The following is a 14,734-nucleotide window of genomic DNA, read 5'->3' as shown; positions in this document are numbered from 1 at the left end:
ATTCCTGCCTCTCTCCACCTCTTTCCTCTTTTCTACATTAATTTAGCAAAATTACAGAATGTAAGTATGTAAAAATAACAGTAAAGCCACTCATAAGCTCACAATTACTAATAATTACCATGAATATTTGATGAGTGTCCATCCTGAACATTTTCCAGATGCATAGGCTCACACATTTTTACCTCCTTTAATGCTGTTTTATGTTCATTAATATCATTGTTTTAAATATATTATATGTATTTTTTTTTTAGACGAGTCGCCCTGTCGCCTAGGCTGGAGTGCAGTGGCGCATCTCCACTCACTGCAAGCTCTGCCTCCTGGGTTCACGCCATTCTCCTGCCTCAGCCTCCCACGTAGCTGGGACTACAGGCACCCGCCACCATGCCCTGCTAATTTTTTGTATTTTTTTAGTAGAGACAGGGTTTCACCATGTTAGCCAGGATGGTCTCGATCTCTTGACCTCATGATCTGCCCGCCTCGGCCTCCCAAAGTGCTGGGATTACAGGCGTGAGCCACCATGCCTGGCCTGTATGTAATTATTTTTATGTATCATTATTATTTCTTTTTTTTTGGCGACTAAGTCTCACTCTGTCACTCAGGCAGGAGGGCAGTGGCACAAACTCGGTTCACTGCAACCTTTGCCTCCTGGTTCAAGCAATTTTCGTGCCTCAGCCTTCTGAGAAGCTGGGATTACAGGCACAACACACCACCATGTGCCCCGAATTTTTGTATTTTTAGTAGAGACAGAGTTTTGCCACGTTGGCCAGGCTGGTCTCAAACTCCTGGGCTCAAGCGATCCACCTGCATTGGCCTCCCAAAGTGCTGGGATTACAGGCATGAGCCTCCATGCCCAGTTATCATTATCACTGTTTTTAACAGCTGAATATTATTTCACTGTATGGATGTGCCATCCTGAAATTAACTAACCCCCTATACCCAAACTCTGAGTTCGTTCCAACACATTCGCCGTTGGAAACCTCTTACCTCTGTCTGCAGCCCAGAGAGCAGCCTGGTCGGCTTCCTTCCAAATCATTCTCCATGGCCAATCACACAGAAACCAGGGACACATATAAAGGATTTTGTCATTTTGTTTCCTTTACAAAAACAGTATTATACCCTGCAACCTGTTTCTCTCATTTAAAAAATACATTATAAAAGCTCTTCCAGAGAATTTTTAAACAGCTGTACAGTATTTTATAGTACAAATACACCACGATTTGTGCAACCATGTTCCTCAGTGGGCATTCAGGTTATTTCCTGATGTTTGCCACACAAAGATTGCTGCTCCAGACACTCTAGAACATCATGTTTGCATATCCACGTGTGTACTTTCATAGCATAAGGGCAAGGAAGTGGGATTGCTGAGTCAAATGGTATATTTGTCATGTGAATAAATTTGTCTGAGATGATTCTTAAAGGCATTCACACCAAAGTGGAGAAGAATTCAAGCTGCTCTGTCAGTTTCTTCCACACAGATCTTCTAGCTAGAAATAACAAATACTTTGTGTGTAGACATGCAGACAAAGCAGCTGATGCTTGGAAAAGGAACAGGACTGATCAAAGTCACAGCTAAATGTTTCAGAACCAGGACTAGGACTAGGTCTCCTGAATTTTTTTTTTTTTTTTTTTTGAGATGGAATTTTGCTCTTGTCACCCAGGCTGGAGTGCAGTGGCTCGATCTTGGCTCACTGCAACTTCTGCCTCCCAAGCAATTCTTCTGCCTCAGCCTCCTGAGTAGCTGGAATTACAAGCACGTACCACTATGCTCAGCTAATTTTTGTATTTTTAGTAGAGACAGGGTTTCACCATGTTGGCCAGGCTGGTCTCCAACTCCTGACCTCAGGTGATCTGCCCACCTTAGCTTCCCAAAGTGCTGGGATTATAAGTGTGAGCCACTATGCCCTGCCCAAATCCTGATTCTTTGACAGAACCTTTTGCACAACAATAACCTTTTGCTGGGCAATGAAGAGTTGGGGAAATGAGAAAGAAAAGGTGTGTATCAGTTATCTATTGCTGTGTAACAAGCCAGCCCAAAACGTCATAGCTTAAAATGATAGCCATTTATTGAGTTCGTGATTCTATGGGTCAGCAACTCAGGCTGGGCTCTGCTAGGAGGATCTTTTGGTTGGAGTTGGGTTCCCTCATGGGGATGTTGTCAGCTGTGGGTCAGCTGGGGGTCTTGGTTTTTCTCTGTGCTCTCTCTTTTTTCTTTTTCTTTTTCTTTTTTTTTTTGAGACGGAGTCTTGCTCTATCTCCCAGGCTGGAGTGCAGTGGCGCAATCTTGGCTCACTGCAAGCTCCACCTCCTGTGTTCACACCATTCTCCTGCCTCAGCCTCCTGAGTAGCTGGGACTACAGGTGCCTGCCACCATGCCTGGCTAATTTTTTTGTATTTTTAGTAGAGACGGGGTTTCACGGTGTTAGCCAGGATGGTCTTGATCTCCTGACCTCATGATCTGCCCGCTTTGGCCTCCCAAAGTGCTGGGATTACAGGCATCAGCCACCACACCCGGCCTCTCTGTGCTCTCTTATCCTGAAGTACGCCAAAAAGGAGTGCAAGTGTGTAAGACTTCTGGAGACCTAAGCCCAGGGCTAACATGTTATCACTTCTGCCATATTCTATGGCTAAAGAGAGTCACAGGAGAGCCTAGATTCAATGGGTGATAAAATAGGCTCTACCTCTTAATGAGAGGAACAGCAAAGGCACATTGCAGAGGGCATGGATCAGGAAAAGGTGGAGAATGGAAACCATGTTTGCAATTTATATGCCAAGTTTTCAGGAGCATGAATTTTTTTTTTTTTTTTTTTTGAGATGGAGTCTTGCTCTGTCCCCCAGGCTGGAGTGCAGTGGTGCAATCTCGGCTCACTGCAAGCTCTGCCTCCTGGATTCACACCATCTCCTGCCTCAGCCTCCCCAGTAGCTGGGATTACAGGCGCCTGCCACCACGCCCGGATAATTATTTGTATTTTTAGTAGAGACAGAGTTTCACCATGATAGCCAGGATGGTCTCAATCTCCTGACCTCGTGATCCGCCGGCCTCGGCCTCCCATAGTGCTGGGATTACAAGCGTGAGCCACTGCGCCCGGCCCAGGTGCATTAATTTTTTCCCCTAATTTCCAAACAATTGCTTTGGTATCATGTTGATGTGGCTGTTTGGAAAATCATGGCTCTGTAAGAGCATAAAGTAGTATTAGTGGTAAAATCCCAAAGTCTTCCCAAGGTACCTGAGGCACATTTGGGGCACTGGAATATTAGGTCAAGCCTCTTTGTTTTTAAAAATAGATTTTCAAATAAGAAAAATTATTCTCTATGGCCATTTTATTCTCATTTTTAATACATTTTGTATTAGTTGCTGGTGTGTGCCCTCTTTACTGCTCTGTTTGAGAACACTGCAGCTATACAGAACTGGGGTTTTGTGTGTGTGTGTGTGTGTGTGTGTGTGTGTGTGTGTGTGTGTGTTTTCTTAGCATGTTTCTATAATTTTCCATCTCACAAAATAAAAACCTAAGAGTACAGGTCATAAAAATAGCAGGCAATAAACAAAGTTAGACATAGTCCACTTCCTTTTAATATTCCAACAAAAGAGTGTCCTTGGAGACGAGAGCAGGTGGGGGTGCAGGTGAGGGGCCCCAGGCGTCCATGGGGCACAGAGAGCCCCTCTGAGGGACTCCCGTGCACTGGGCAGACAGCAATCTCTATGTCCAGAAACTTCAGGCCTTCAACCAAATGTACAATGAATTTGGGGTGCGGGTTCAGGACAGGAAGAAAGCACACACACGTTAGCGTTTTGTTCTTTCCTGAATCGGCAGCTTAGTATGGAAAATGACTCTCTGGGGCACTCCCATTTGTCTAATCCAAGTGGGGCGTAGAAGGAAAGGAAACTCCGTGAGACTCCGCTGAGTCTCGGGCAGGGCACCTTGTGGCCGTCTGGGGCACGCTGGCCCCGCTCTGCCTCCACAGCTGGATTCTCCACCCCTGGGCAAGACAAGGAGCCCCAGACAAAACGCTCAGGATTCCAGAGGATGGGGTTGAGGATCCCCAGCGTTTCAGAGTGAAAATCCACGGGGCGGAGAAGGTTTAAAACAACAGAAACAGGCATGTGGGGAAAACCATAGGTTCAATTAGAAGCACTGTACAGACGTTCTGTACAAGAAATTCCTGCGCAGAGGAAACAGGATACCAGGAAAAGTGGAAACCCTATTGTTTACTTGGAGGTAGGAAAAGAAATAGGTGGGTGATTCGTTTCCATAGTGATACTGTTAAAATAAGACAGACTGACACCAATACTGATTTATTCTCCTTTTCAAGCCTTTTTAAAAGATCGCTTTAATCTGAGTTGGTCCTTGAATATAAATAAGACCAAGTTATCTTTCACAATTATTATTTTTGGTCACGTAGAAATGAGATTTTTTTTTTTAAATAAAAACATTTAAATAGAATGTGTGTTTTACATATAGGAATTGTGTTCTGGGTATTTGCAATTTAATCCTAAATCTTAAAATAATATTTTTTCCTGCTTTACCCCAAACTACAAGACGTGGATTTGCTGTTGGTGACCTCTGAACCCACATCACAGGAGTTTGGTTTATAAAGGAGGACACTTAATCTGTCCTCCTGGACAGCCAGGCTCCCCACTCCTCCCAAGCTCCAGATGCGGTTTGTTACAAAATGGCGAGCATAAAAGGCCTTAATGGGTATCATCTCACAAAATCTCCACTCCCTCTCAGGAGCAGGGGCAATGATAGTCGTGATAATCATCATAGCTTGCCTTGCAGGGCAATGAGCAGGAAATTAAACACGTACACACACATATACACACACGTACACACACACATACACACATACATACACATACACACAAACATACACACACATACATACACACACATACACACACACACACATACACATACACACAAACGTACACACATACATACACACACATACACACACACATATACACACATACACACACAATTGGTGCAGTGACTCTCTGGCTCAGCTCTTGAAGAAAAACCCAAAGAATGTTCTAGAAATTCCTAGGCCCCTGCTGGCTTAAAGTGTAGTTCTCACATGAGCCAAGAGTGAAGCCTGCCAGGGTATCGAGCCCCTGTGGCCCATCTCTACCTTCATCCCCTCAATCTTCTCATGCATTCATTCGGTCATTAATTCACCAAGCTTCGTGACGGTCCCCTAAGCTACTGATTGTTCTAGGTACTGGGGCTGCCACAGTAAGACAGGACTGATAACTCTCACACCAATTAATAGTCAGCATTAAGGAGGTGTGGTTAAGCATGCAGGCTGCGGAGTGAGACTCAGAACCAAACCCTGGCTCTGACCCTTTCTAGCTGGATTTCATTGCCTGCATACGCTCCCTCTCTCTCTGTCTTTCTGTGTCTCTCTCTGTCTCTCTCTCTCTGTCTCTCCATCTCTATCTCTTCAGCTCTTTCTCTCTCCTTTTTTATACCTGAAAATGCAAAGAATCGTGTCACCCCTATGGATTGCTACGAGGATCAATGGGATGCCGCAAGCACGGCGTGCAGCCGCCTGTTCCCTGGTGCCCCACATATGCTTGCTATAGCTACGATGATTATCACGACTAAGGCGTGCCTCTAACCCTCGTGGAACTCGCCATCTAGATCTAATGGTACAGGAAAATGACGAGAACATTTGAAAGTGCTATCAATGCTATTCTTTTTTGGTTGAGTGGGATCCCCACAAGTTAAAATTAAGTAAAAGCTGGCTAGGCATGGTGACTCATTCCTGTCATCCCAGCACTTTGGGAGGCCGAGGCAGGCAGATTGCTTGAGCTCAGGAGTTCGAGACCAGCCGGGGCAACATGGTGAGACCCTGTCTCTACAAAAAATACAAAGAGTAGTCTGATGTGGTGGCATGCAACAGCTACTTAGGAGGCTGAGGTGGGAGGATTGCTTCAGCCCAGGAGGTAGAGGTTGCAGTGCAGTGAGCTGAGATCACACCACTGCACTCCAGCCTGGCTGACAAAACCAAACCCTGTCTCAAAAAAAAAAAAAAAAAAAAAAGAAGAAAATAAAACTTAAGTAAAAGCTGCCATTTATTTATTATTTATTTATTTTTAAAGCCACTTTATTGAAGTCTAATTGACATACAAAAAGCTGTACATATTTTACGTCCACAACTTGATGAGTTTGGAGACTCACTTGTGAAACCATCATCATGATTTATGCCGTAGGCATATCCATCACCTCCAACAGTCTCCTTCCACCCTCTGAATTGATTATTGTTATTAATTATTCTGTGATACAAACACAAGTTAAGATCTATCCTTTCAGCAAATTTTAAGTATACAATACAGTGTTGCTAATGATATGTCCATGTTATACAACAGATTGCTAGGACTTACTCATCTTGTATAACTGAAACTTTGCACCCCCTGACTGATCCCATCCCATCCCCCGCCCCACGCTCCCTCTCTCATCCCACCCCTGACAAACACTGTTCCACTCTCTGCTATGAGCCTGACTCGTTTAGATTCATCATGCAAGCAGCGTCAGGCATATTTGTCCTTCTGTGTCTGGCTTATTTCACTTAGCATAATGTTCTCCAAGATCACTGGATGACGCGTGTTAATTAGACCTCTAAAACCAAGCCCAGGACCAGGCAGAAGTGTGGAATGCAGCTGTGGAGCGAGGAGTCTAATCATTCTGCCCACTCTAACTGCCAAGATGAATCGCTCCATGAACGGCACGTTCTGAAGTAATCAATATCAATTTTCAAGACAGCTGAAATGTCCGATGAACCACATGGCAGCTGGGTGCAGTGGCCATGAGCTGCTGTCGCCTCCCAGTTAATGTGAAATGGAGAAATAAACACCTGTCAGGCCCTCCCATCCATGGAGGCAGGCGATCTGCAGAATCTTGTTCAACAGGCTGTGTTTTCTATGCCACACCGTGATCTTGGTTCCTTGGCTTGGCCAGGCGTGGTGGCGGGCGCCTGTAGTTCCAGCTACTTGGGAAGCTGAGGCAGGAGAATGGAGTGAACCCAGGAGGCAGAGCTTGCAGTGAGCTGAGATCGTGTCACTGCACTCCAGCCTGGGTGATAGAGCGAGACTCTGTCTCAAAAAAATAAATAAATAAATAAATAAAAATAAAACTATTCTAACATTTAAAAATTTATTTTAAAATCACAAATATACTGTTCAAACATTTTAAAAATTAAAATATCCAGTTTTAATCTGTGTTTTGAGAAAAGGGAAATGGAATAAGTAGCTAATTGGTACATAAGTTGGTAGAAACTGTCAGAAAATAATTGCATTTTGTATTTCAAAAGGGTAAAGTTATAATTGCACTTTAAAACTGAGACATTTCATTCTAGGAATTTACATGAGCAAATAATCAGAAATGCACAAGACAGATCTGTGTGTGGGCATGTTTGCAGCAGCAATGTTTAGGAGTAACACTAATAAAAAGCAAGGGGCTGAGGTAGGGCAAATTTTAATTTGATATGTGGCTTTTAATCCTCCCACTCATAACCAAATGGCCGTCTTGGGACAAAAATCTTGTCTCCCCAAATCTCTTCTTAGGTGGGAGGCAGCTGGGCAAGGCATTCAAAAAAAAAAACATAAAAAACAAACGCCGGGCGCGGTGGCTCACACCTGTAATCCCAGCACTTTGGGAGGCCAAGGCAGGTGGATCACAAGATCAGGAGATCGAGACCATCCTGGCTAACACGGTGTAACCCCATCTCTACAAAAAAATTAGCCGGGCGTGATGGCGGGCGCCCGTAGTCTCAGCTACATGGGAGGCTGAGATAGGAGAATGGCGTGAACCTGGGAGGTGGACCTTGCAGTAAGCCAAGATCGTGCCACTGCGCTCCAGCCTGGGGCACAGAGATTCCGTCTCAAAAATAATATAAAATAAAATAAACATATATACAGGGTCTGATCCTCTCCACTTCCTTTTAGGGCTGGGATTATGCCCAATTAGCTCATGATCTGAGTCAAATGTTTGGGGTGGAGTGTATTTATTCAATGCTAATATAATTATGTGCACATACCACGACAAGTATTTGCACATGAGTTGTCACCAGTAATAAGATAATCCTGAAACTGGATTCTGTGGGGTAACAGAGTCTGGGGAAGCTAAAGATCCCACCTGAGTCTTTGATAAGCAATAAAGGATAGCATGGGAATTCCCACTCCAGGCTCACCCCAGGCGCATCCTCACTCACTGCTTCTGACCCAGCTTCCTGTCTGTGAAATAAAGCTTCATGTGTTCTCTAAATGACTTTCTGGTTCTAATACTCTGGAGCACTCTGATTCAACATGTGCATTCATCAGAAGCTCCAAAAATCCCACAAGAGTGGGGCACCCATGCTTCGAAACTCAAAGCCAGGGCAATGTAAACTCTCCGTGCTGCTTCCAGAAGCTTCCAACTGTCTGAAAGGCAGAAGTCATGGTATGAACATGTCAAGAGTCTACTTAAAATCACAAGATCTATACATTTGGGAAAGATAACTTGATTTCTTTTTTTTAACTCATGGTACAAAAGAATTTAATAAGTGACACATCGGTATAGAAAAACACATCACTTGTAGCTCATCCTTTAAAACCAGAATTGCCAAGTGAAAAATCAGTACAGAATTTTACTGAAATAAAAAATCAAAAGTACATGTTGGAAATTGAACTACTGTGTTTTTTCTTCTTTCTGGAAATGACATACATGCTTTCCGGTAAGTAATACTCTACCAAACACTGCACTAAACTAAAGCAGATAGACGACCTAACTAAGGTATGCAGAAAGGGTTTTCAGCAAACATGCAAAGAACAGGATCCCTTTCAGTCGATTTCCAGCACACAGCATACATTCGTTAGTGCTCAGTAAAACAGTAACAAACACCAGCGTAGAAAGCATTTTTGCAGGCGGGGTGCGGTGGCTCACGCTTGTAATCCCAGCACTTTGGGAGGCCGAGGCGGGCGAATCACGAGGTCAGGAGATCGAGACCACGGTGAAAACCCGTCTCTACTAAAAATACAAAAAATTAGCCGGGCGTGGTGGCGGGCGCCCGTAGTCCCAGCTACTGGGAGAGGCTAGCGCAGGAGAATGGCGTGAACCCGGGAGGCAGAGCTTGCAGTGAGCCGAGATTGTGCCACTGCACTCCAGCCTGGGCGACAGAGCGAGACTCTGTCCCAAAAAAAAAAAGCATTTTTGCTTTCATAGCACTAACAACTAAAGAGCACATAGCATCTCATACTTTGATCTTCAAGTGGGGAACCATGGAAGCTCCAAAATCATACCCACTAGGTTAGCATGAATGTTCACCTATAAAATTTTTTTTCAAAAATAATGCTTAAAAGAGATTTCTAGAAAACAGTAGGACTACACCAGGAGAAGCAGAAGACAGTGACATAAGGACTGCAAATGTTAAGACAAGGAGTTGATTTTCACATGTAGCTTTTAAGTAAAGGAGATCTCTTTCAGTTAATTCCTATAGGCAAGACAAGCTGTGATCACAGGAGATTCAGAAATCTCAGGATGGACATCTGGCTTGAATAACACCCTACACAAACATCAAAAACCCCACTGAGGCTGAAGGACTGAAACTCTGACCACGTTAAAAAAAAAAAAAAAGAAGAAGAAGAAGAAGAGAGAGAGAAAGAGCTGTGAGTGCACAAAAAGATTCACGCAAACCCTGCTGGTACAGAAGGTCGTGCTGGAGGGTCGTTCCACACTGGGACGGAGGGTCGTGGCGGAGGGTCGTTCCACACTGGGTGAGGGTCGTGCTGGATGGTTATTCCACACTGGGACAGAGGGCCGTGGTGGAGGGTTGTTCCACACTGGGACAGAGGGTCATGGTGGAGGGTCGTTCCACACTGGGTGAGGGTCGTGCTGGATGGTTATTCCACACTGGGACAGAGGGCCGTGCTGGAGGGTCGTTCCACACTGTTGGCACACCAACATATGTGCTGGGGTAGGAGGCCCAGGTGGAATGCTTGGCATGGGTTTACTCCCAAGGAGTCTGCCTCGGAAGCACCGAGAGAGGAGAGAGGGATCTACTTGGATCTACACGGGCAGGGGAGGAGTTCCAGGGTTATTAAGCACTAAGTTAATACAAAAAGGTGTTTCAGGAGAAATAAGTCTAGGAGGGTTAGGTCATTTTGCTTTTGACCTATCAATACTTATCATGAATAAAGAGTTACAGAACAAAGTCTCTCCAAGATGTATTATTCTGTCACCATTAGCTAAGCCTATTGATCTACTGGGTCAGTAACATCCACAACGATCCCATTCATTGCCTGGAAACCTAGCGCCACAGACTGTCTTGGGAAGCTGGCATAGAAGATGATTTGCACAACAAAGTCACGACTAAACCTCTGCTTGAGTCCAGTCTCCAGCCTCGTTTTTCTTTTTCTTTGTTTTTTTTTTGTTTTTTTTTTTTTGAGATGGAGTCTCACTTCTGTCGCCCAGGCTGGAATGCAATGGTGCAATCTCGGCTCACTGCAAGCTCCGCCTCCTAGGTTCACGCCATTCTCCTGCCTCAGCCTCCCGAGTAGCTGGGACTACGGGCGCCCGCCACCACGCCAGGCTAATTTTTTGTATTTTTAGTAGAGACGGGGTTTCACCGTGTTAGCCACGATGGTCTCGATCTCCTGACCTCGTAATGTGCCCGCCTCAGCCTCCCAAAGTGCTGGGATTACAGGCGTGAGCCACCACACCCGGCTTCCAGCCTTCTTCTTCTGCTTTGCAGTCCAGAAACATTTATTCAAAAGCCAGAAAATCCACAAATGTGAGCAGCATGTCAAATACATCACCAGCCTTTATCTTCATGGTGCTGCAAGGCTGCTGTGAAAGCTGCCGTGTTAAATCCAGGAATCCACTCCAGCAGTGGTTCTTCAGTGTACTTTTCTATCAAATGAATTCATTAAAAATAGCATGTAGGTGAACTTATTCGCTTCTGTGCATTCAAATTCCTGGTAGTACCTGTCCATGAAATTTCTCTGTAGTAACTGGAACTCCTCATCCATGATATGTCCTCTAAATATTCCACCACAGCCTCAAATTCTGCATCAGAGGTGGAGGAGAGAGACAGCATAAAGCTCTTTTCTTCTAAGGCATCCGTTGTTGCCGCCTTACCCACCAGAGTGGGCCAGCAGCCCTAAGACTCCTAGCCCGCTTGCAGCCCAACCTTCTTGGAGGGCACAGTGGGGAGGAGGCCTCACCGCCCAGGCCATGCCCACTCACTACCCAACCAGGTCAGTGCCTGCTGGTGAAGCCCAGCCTCAGGCTCCTGGGTGTGGCCACAGCTGCTCTGCCCACTGCCCGTGTGGGTCCCAACTGAGAACTGTATTTCTTTTAATTTTTTTATTATACTTTCAGTTCTGGGGTGCATATGCAGAACGTGCAGTTTTGTTACATAGATATACACGTAGCATGGTGATTTGCTGCACCCATCAACCCGTCACCTACATTAGGTATTTCTCCTAACCCTATCCCTGCCCCGCCCCCCGACAGGCCCCAGTGTGTGATGTTCCCCTCCCTATGTCCATGTGTTCTCATTGTTCAACTCCCACTTATGAGTGAGAACCTGTGGCGTTTGGTTTTCTGCTCCTGTGTTAGTTTGCTGAGAATGATGGTTTCCAGCTTCATCCATGTCCCTGCAAAGGACATGAACTCATCCTTTCTTATGGCTGCATAGTATTTCGTGGTGTATATGTGCCACATTTTCTTTATCCAGTCTATTATTGATGGGCATTTGGGTTGGTTCCAAGTCTTTGCTACTGTGAACAGTGCCGCAATTAACATACATGTGTATGTGTCTTTATAGTAGAATGATTTATAATCCTTTGGGTATATACCCAGTAACGAGATTGCTGGGTCAAATGGTATTTCTAGTTCTAGATCCTTGAGGAATTGCCACACTGTCTTCCACAATGGTTGAACTAATTTACACTCCCACCAACAGTGTAAAAGCGTTATTTCTCCACATCCTCTCCAGCATCTGTTGCTTCCTGACTTTTTAATGATTGCCATTCTGACAGGCATGAGATGGTATCTCATTGTGGTTTTGATTTGCATTTCTCTAATGACCAGTGATGATGAGCCTTTTTTCATATGTCTATTGGCTGCATAAATGTCTTCTTTTGAGAAGTGTTTGTTCATATCCTTTGCCCACTTTTTGATGGGGTTATTTTTTTCTTGTAAATTTATTTAGAGAGCTTTATTTCTTATGATGGGCTGCAACCTGCAGGCTGGGAAGTGGAGCCTTCCATTGAGACTGAAAGCAGGTGCTTGGAGGGAAGGAGGGTGGGACAGTTTTATGTTAAACAGGTTAGCTAAATATACATATTTAACAGGTTATAGGAGAAGCTATGAATATTCATGAAGAAAGGTCATACACCTGTGTGGGAAGCAAACATATATGTTACATGTGTCCCATGTTCAGTTGGGATGAAGATGTAATATTAAAATGCAGTAAAATTAGGCTCTATGTCAAAAGGTGAAAGATAGGACACAAAGGTGCTGTGTGCACATCCTCCATAAACCAGCCAGAACCAGTCTGTGATTGTGATCATGTAAACTGGTCAGCTATTATGTCAAAACCAGGGAAAGGGGAGGGGAGTCTGGGTGCAGCATCAGGAGGTTGCTTGAATTCAGCAGAGGAGTCTTCGTTCTTTGTTTTCCAGGACTGGTTTCTGTTTATTTCTTAAGTAAAAAGGTCTCGCAAAGGTTAGTGAAGAAAGAAGTGTACTGAGGTATGATTGACCTCTTGTCTTGCCATGACCAGAAAACTTGTAATAGTTTTCAGATTCTGGAATGTTTTTTGGATTTTGAAATATTTGCATATACATAATGAGGTATCTTGGGGATGAGACCCAAGTCAAAACATGAAATTTATTTGTGTTTCATATACACCTTATACACATAGCCTGAAGATAACTTTATATAATATTTTTAATAATTTTGTGCATAAAACAAAGTTTTGACCACGATGTGTCACAAGGTCAGGTATGAAATTTTCCACTTGTGGCATCATATCAAACTTTTTGGATTTGGAAACTCAAAGTTTCAAATTTTGGAGCATTTTGAATTTTGGATTAGGGATGCTCAACCTGTACAGTACTTTAAAACTGTAATTTCCAGACTTTCAATGGTGCACCCCTATTAGATTTTTAGAAAGCACCCACCAAGTAAGTTATTGATTTTACATATATATGCACAACTACTGCACTAATATACTTTGTTATAAACACACACATTTTAAAGGTTATAACAAAAATAAACAATATTTTATCTTAACTTTAAAAGTGTTTTTGCTCTGACTCCAACTTGTGTTTTGAGTGCAAGCGGCAAGACTGAATATGCTGCTCCTGCGTCAATTGAATACATACACCAAATGCTGAAAGGAAAGGGCCAGTGAGCGCACCCTGTCCCCACCCTCCAGTGGGGGCTCCTCATTACTCTTCGGGGATGTCCTTGTTCCTCTGACATGCATGCATTTGGGGGAATAAGGGACCAGTCTATGTAACATTCGTAAAACGTGATTTTCTTATTTGATTTAAAAAAATGAACAGATAAAGTTGTTTTTCTGTGGTTTTTGTTTTGTTTCGTTTTGAGATGGTGTCTCGCTCTGTTGCCCAGGCTGGAGTGCAGTGGTGCAATCTTGGCTCACTGCAACCTCTGTCTCCCGGGTTCAAGCGATTCTTCTGCCTCAGCGTGCCTCCCGAGTAGACTACAGGCGTGTGCCACCACACCCGGCTAAGTTTTGTATTTTTAGTAGAGATGGGGCTTCACCATGTTGGCCAGGCTGGTCTCAAACTCCTGGCTTCGTCATCCGCCTGCCTCGGCCTCCCAAAGTGCTGGGATTACAGGTGTGAGCCACCACACCCGGCCCAGATGAAGTTTTAATGGCTCTTCCTGCGTGCACCTCGGTTATTTATGGGGTGCATTCACTGATTCATATGCCTCATTTAAAACAAGAACAGGCTCAGATCCAGGTTCTGTAGAGCGTAGGACTTTTACAATTTCTGAGGAGAATAAACTCTTTAAGAAAAAGAACACCAAAAAAAGTCTTACTTTTACAACTTTTACAAATGCTTGTGACCCTCGAAACACACAGTTAGGGGACTCCCAGGGCCACGGAAGGGACCCGTGGGGGACCTACGACCACCATCACGGCCTTGCTGGCTTTCAAAGGACTTGAGGAGGCTGCTCCTGCGAACAAGACAGCCTGGGAGAGAGAGCTCCTTTGGAAAAGGTTGCTTAGTAGACTGGAATTTCAGTGTCCTTCCCTGCCTGGGTCCTCTTCAATGGGCCATCAAAGAAAATTTTACCTTCTAGGCTAAACTGTTTAAAGAACAGTCCCTGCAGCACAGTGAATCCAGGTCCGGAGCTGCTAAGAACAGGAGCATAAATGTTTAGATAACACCAGTTATCAAAGCCATTCACTGTAGCGGTCTCTCTTTTCTCTTCCCTTCTAAAACTCAAGCTGTGGTCTTAGGATAGCAGGGCTCTGGGCTGCCGGAGGAGGGGGAGGATGTGTAACATTTTAGTAAAGAACACTCTGGACTCACTCAATAAGTCACACTGTCAGCTCCTGCCCACTGAGGGGGAGAGGGACCTGTTTTCCCTATTCCTCATGGGCGAGAAATTGGAGCTGAAACTCGTCTTGCAGAAATCTCGGTCTCCCTTTTAAGGCATTGTTTTCAGTGTAAGATGGCAAAGGCAAATCCAGTAAAAGGCTGTGGCTAATACCGGAC

The 14,734-nt window shown here is 44.4% G+C and overlaps 1 pseudogene; it reads right to left on the bottom strand.

The window, feature by feature from the left end:
- Nucleotides 1-10,281: 10,281 nt before the first annotated feature.
- Nucleotides 10,282-13,470, bottom strand: LOC129488078 (ADP-ribosylation factor-like protein 2-binding protein; annotated as a pseudogene).
- Nucleotides 13,471-14,734: the final 1,264 nt, after the last annotated feature.

Source organism: Symphalangus syndactylus, chromosome 1 (genome assembly GCF_028878055.3).
Source record: "Symphalangus syndactylus isolate Jambi chromosome 1, NHGRI_mSymSyn1-v2.1_pri, whole genome shotgun sequence".
Classification (NCBI taxonomy): domain Eukaryota; kingdom Metazoa; phylum Chordata; class Mammalia; order Primates; family Hylobatidae; genus Symphalangus; species Symphalangus syndactylus.
This window is presented reverse-complemented; position numbering and strand designations above follow the sequence as displayed.